Raw genomic sequence first — 5,967 nt, forward strand, 5'->3', positions numbered from 1 at the left:
AATGAAAGGGAAAAATCAGTATGCTCAGTGTCCCCTGTTTACAGGAAAAGGTGTTCAGTCCTGTTGGAAAGCGGACCCATGATCTGAGGCCTAGAGAGTCAAAGCATCCCTTCCCTGACCTGTCAGGGTCCTGGAGGGACAAATAGAGGGCAGCAGAAGTCCTATCATCTTCTTATCCTTTGTTTCACTTGCACATCATTAATTGGTCATTCAGTTCTTTCCCCCAAAGCTTGGTCTCAAATCCTTCTAATACAGTGTGTCGGAAATCCAGCTCCACCATGGCATTTGGGAATTGGACACGACACAAATTCACTTTCCCTGGTCTTGCCCGCGGTGCTGAGATTCTGCATGGCACCCACTCTTTCCATTATACCTCAGTGTTTCTTCATTGTGGATGATGTATTCTCCCTCTCCCACTTTGGGGGACATTTGGAAACATCTAGAGACATTTTTGGTCTCCACAACTGGTGATGAGTGCAACTGGCATCTGGCAGGTAGAGGCCAAGGATACTGCCCAACATCCCAACATGCACAAGACAGTCCCCCATCCCCACCATGCAACAAAAAATGATCTTGTCCAAATGTCACTAAGGCCCAGGTTGGGAAACCCTAATGTGCCCGACATGGAAACCTGAGAGTCTCTCTCCTCTAGGACTGAGCTCTGATCTACAACTTTATTTACACAACTGGGATTTTGATACCTAAACTTTTCCAGCCTTTCCTCAGAAAAGCTGATTATCTTGCCAATGTTTACCAGCTGGAGATTGAATTCATGTTTTCATTGGTTTTCTGGAAACCCCTTCCTCCATTCCCTCAGGCATCCATGTTGCCCCAACCATGCATTAGTGTGACATGCTGTGTTTAACTTGCAAAGATTCTCATGCCAAAACCATCCCAGCAGACTTGCTTCAGCTCATCCTCCCATGCCAGCCCTGCACCCACATCATTGGTTCCCAGCAGGTCTCCCACCTGACCTTGCTTCACTGAGATGCAACTGTGGCCATGAGCCAACATCTAACAGTGCCAGTTTCGAGAGTTCTCTCAAATGCTGCCTACTATCAATTGAATAAACCTTCACTGCAGAAACAACCACATATGCAGGTGTCGTCTAAAATTTTTGCTGATTTCTCTGAGCCCATCTATCCTAAGAGAACCTTTTCACGCTTCTTTTCCAAAGTGGAAGGATTACATATATCTTTTGAAGGAGGAGGATATATAGCTCACTTTTGATCCAAGGTGAAATCCATAAATGTGTGTTACTGAGCAAAGGCACCTCAACAGAGACAAGAAGTTTCACATTATTGGCAAGGTACCATATACGACTGTTAAAAAAAAAAATCTGGCTTTTTTACACTCTTGTCAAATTGCTCTGGCTAATCACAACAATGAGAGGTTTCAATTAACCCAGGGGCAAGACAATGGAGTCAGGGCAGGCGACACTGAACAGCTAGTCTAAGCAGAGATGCAAGGGGAAACGTATGGGTCAGTCCAGGAAGACAGGAAGAATGGTACTAGAGAAATACACTTTGCTGGAGGGAAGTGGCAACAAGGTAGTTAACAGTGCTTCGTTCTATGGTCACAGGACCTAATGGCACTCGGCTGCTGCCAGCCACCAAATGAAATGGGCAAGAAGGGGCACTTTCACTTACAGATTTGCCATGACCGAAGCAATTCCGTAAGTATCCGTATTAGTCTGCTTAAGGTGCCATAACAAAGTGGCACACACTGGGCGGCTTCAACAACAGAAATTTATTTGTCACAGTCCTGGAGGCTGGAAGTCCAAGATCCAGGTGTGGGCAGGACTGGTTTCTCCTGAGGACTCTTTCCTTGGAGTGCAGATGCCATGTTCTTCTCGCGTCCTTATGTGCTCCTTCTGTAGGCGTGTCTTTGTCCTAATCTTCTCTTCTTATGAGGACTGGATTAGAGCCCACCCTAATGACCTCAGTTTACCTTAATCACCAGTTTAAAGACCCTGTCTCCAAATACAGTCCCATTCTGACATCTTGGGGTGTAGGACATCAACATATGAACTTTGGGAGGGGGCACAATTCAGCCCATTTCAACATATTTTTAGTGGCTGTTCCATAATGTTGTTGTGAGGTAAGGGACACGTGAAAAATGATGAATGGAAAAGACACAATGTAAAGTAATGGGCAAGTCCCAGGATAGTGGGTGCCTCCTAGGCACAAAATAGTAGGGTGGGGGAACTAAGTCAGTGCCTTGAATGTGTGTGGTGCTATATGGCAGCTAGAACACAGATTTCAACTCATCTTCTGCCCATTAGTAAGGAGAGGTGTTGCCCCAAATACGAGGAGCTGTCAACCACCCTTCCATCTGTTTTCTCCTCACTCTTAGAAAATTAGTGATGTGACCCCGTTGAGATGTTCACTACTCTATTCCAAGCACAAAACTTGGTGCTGCCCACGCAGGACCTTGTCAGTAAGGATGGGAGCAAACAAAGGTCAGCTGGCTATGTGTGTGTCATTCGTGGGGGTGGGACCAGAAGGGGGAAATTGGATGGGAGTGTGGGCTATGGGTGTGGTAGGGAGAAGCATGGGGGTATGCTGAACACCCCCAATTTTTATACAATAAAGAAAATGTTTTCAGTTCTTTTCTATTTGCAGTGTGGATCTAGACAAACCATGTTGGAATTTCTCATGAAAATATGTTCTTTTCCCTATCAATGTTAGAGAGAGAACAATAGCTTTTTATATAGTTGTGACTCTCAGTTGACTATGTTTGAGTCAGGTGGGGAGTTAACAGCCTCCCAACTGGCAAGTAACATCTTCTACAACGTTAAACCAAGTAATTGTTCTTCTAAAATGAGCTTGCGGTGCCTGGGTGGCTCGGTCGGTCGGTTAAGCATCTGCCTTCAGCTCAGGTCATGATCGCAGGGTCCAGGGATTGAGCCCTGTGTGGGGAACCCTGCTCAGCGGGAAGTCTGCTTCTCTCTCTGCCCCTCTCCCTGATCATGCTCACGCTCTCTCTCTGTCTCTCAAATTAAATAAAATCTTTAAAAAAAGATTTTAATAAAATGAGCTTGACAGGATCAAAGTCTGCATGCGTTCAAGATGATGTGCTGCCATGGCTTTAATATAATTGGACTGGAATGGCTATGTACTTCCATGTAACCTTTATATCTCTTTTGAGGGTGCCGAAAAGTTGGCATTATGTGAGTCATAGATGGGGCACTAGATAAGAAGCAGTGACTATAAGAGCCATGGGTTGTGAGTTGTGAGCAGGGTGGAAACCACATCGATCCTTTTCAATATAGCATATGCGTAGACAGTACGGGCTGCCTCAACATTTGTAAAGTGGTCTGACTCGTGGAGTTGGAGGCTGTAGATGAGCAGACTTCACTTCTCTCATTTATCCTGTGACCTCTTGACTCTCTTCCTTGTTCTCACTCAGTTTCCCTCTTGCTTCCTGGGGTCGCAGCAGGGTGAGTACCTATGGCTGATTGTCTCCTAAATCCCCTACAGGGAAGCATGGGCCAGCTGTGGTTGGTGGCACCAGGGAGGGATGGCATCTGGCCATTTTTGGGTTTTGACCTCTAATGCAAGGCCTCCAGTGAAGCTGTGACCTCGCCAGCTGCACTTCTCACTGTTCATGAGAGGTATGGTGGTCAAGCCAATGCAATCAGGTATACATCTGATGTTCCATACACCATTCCAAACAAGCAATATGGCACTGGGCTGCCCAGTGAGGACAAGGACTAGAGTGACCATGACGTCAGATCAGTCTGCGGTGCATCCTTCGTACGGGAGAGCAGGAGGTGGAAACTACCTAGTCAATACCCATGCTCCCATCCCCCCTTCCTGCTTCTGATCACAACGCCAGTTGTTCAAAGCTTCCTCATTCCCACAAGCAGCCAACGAGACTCAACAGTGACTGGATTCATCTTGAACTCCTGGGTAGTACCCAGGTGACTGAAGGCCGATCTGTGCATATCCCTGGACCCACAGCTGTATTCCAGGCACAGAGGGCCACATGTCTTCACTTGAGTCAATCAGACTGATGAAAAGACCCAATGTTCCCCTTTTCTCCTCCTGGAGGGAACAAGGAAACAGTGTGCTCTGCTGCTGCCTCAGCCATCTGAAGACCATTAGAGCCTAACCTTTACAGGAAGCCCAATCTGTGAGGGCACAGTCGAAAAAGGACCACCCTGCATCCTTAGAACAGTACTGAACAACCAAGCTCAGTACTAAAAGTACTAAAGCAACCAAGCAGGAAGCCAGCCCCACTTCTGATCTCTCTCTTCCTTCAATAGTACATGTCAGTATTGTTTTGGCCAGGTGGAGTCAGGTACCATGTACATGAAGTTGAACCATCCCAACCAATATGAGTGTTGATATCAAGCCACTTAGCAACATGAAAACATTTTCCAGATTCACCCGTGTAACACTTTTGTGCATGAAAAGTTTGAATTTCTATTTGGAGATTTTTCAGTAGTACCCTAAGGAGATCATTGTCATGCAACTGTTTCTAGAAAAGGTATTCAAAGGAGAAAACAGTGTCATTTCTAGCCCAGACTACGTAGACATACATTTCTTAGAGATTTGGGTCCAATTACAGTTCTAAAGCCATGAGGCTATTTCCGATAGTTTCAGTTCACGCAAATAAACAAATGTATACACATATATACACACATATGCAAAACTACAAAAATTACAGTACTGGTCCATGATCCCCCTGCCCTTGTTTTTAATCTTCAAAGTCAAATTTCTGGGGGCGCCTAGTTGGCGCAGTCGTTGAGCGTCTGCCTCCAGCTCGGGGCGTGATCCCGGCGTTATGGGATCGAGCCCCACTTCAGGCTCTTCCGCTACNCCAGACTACGTAGACATACATTTCTTAGAGATTTGGGTCCAATTACAGTTCTAAAGCCATGAGGCTATTTCCTATAGTTTCAGTTCACGCAAATAAACAAATGTATACACATACACACACACATATGCAAAACTACAAAAATTACAGTACTGGTCCATGATCCCCCTGCCCCTGTTTTTAATCTTCAAAGTCAAATTTCTGGGGCACCTAGTTGGCACAGTCATCGAGCGTCTGCCTCNCGTTGAGCGTCTGCCTCCAGCTCGGGGCGTGATCCCGGCGTTATGGGATCGAGCCCCACTTCAGGCTCTTCCGCTACGAGCCTGCTTCTTCCTCTCCCACTCCCCCTGCCTGTGTTCCCTCTCTTGCTGGCTGTCTCTATCTCTGTCAAAAAAAAAAAAAGTCAAATTTCTGGACGTAGGGCTGTGAAACAGAAAACAAAACCGCTCACGTCCAATGGGCTGACTCTGCAGCTCATGAAAACCTGCAACTCCCAGCTGGGTTTTTCTTTCTTTCTTCTTCTTCTTTTTTTTTTTTTTAACAATGCTAGCTCTAATTCTCTGTCATCATAGAGGGTATTTTAATTTCATTATGGAACGAATATTTTTTTCTGATTAGGGAGCTGTTAGATACCAAAATTTAATGATATCTTGATGGATTTGAACAGGTGATGTTTATGGGCACAAGTATTTTCAACTCCAAGAAGATTGTATTTTTGTTCCTTGCGCATTTGATAGTTTCAATTAAGGGATGTAAAGTTCCTTAAGACAATGTAAACTCACAATTGAAAACCATTCAGATGAATGTCACAATTAAATATATTGAAAATAAAAGCATGAATATTAATGCACATAAAATACAGTGTATAAAGCCTTTCAATACACCACCATGTTTTGACTGTCATCAAAAATCATTGGCATATATATTTTCCCCCGTCTTCAGATAAAAACTTATGGATGTATGACCTACTATTTGTAAGTCAATAAAATTGAAAAAGAAGTGGTAAATTCCTTTCAAGCAAGGGCTTTATGAGCAGATAACTCTTGCACGAATGCATGAAAAATAGGTTTGAAAATGCCTACAATGCACGTATCAAATGAGGCTGGCATTAAATATAAATAAATCAACATTCATCAATATTGC

The sequence above is a fragment of the Ailuropoda melanoleuca genome, chromosome X (assembly GCF_002007445.2).
Source record: "Ailuropoda melanoleuca isolate Jingjing chromosome X, ASM200744v2, whole genome shotgun sequence".
NCBI lineage: Eukaryota > Metazoa > Chordata > Mammalia > Carnivora > Ursidae > Ailuropoda > Ailuropoda melanoleuca.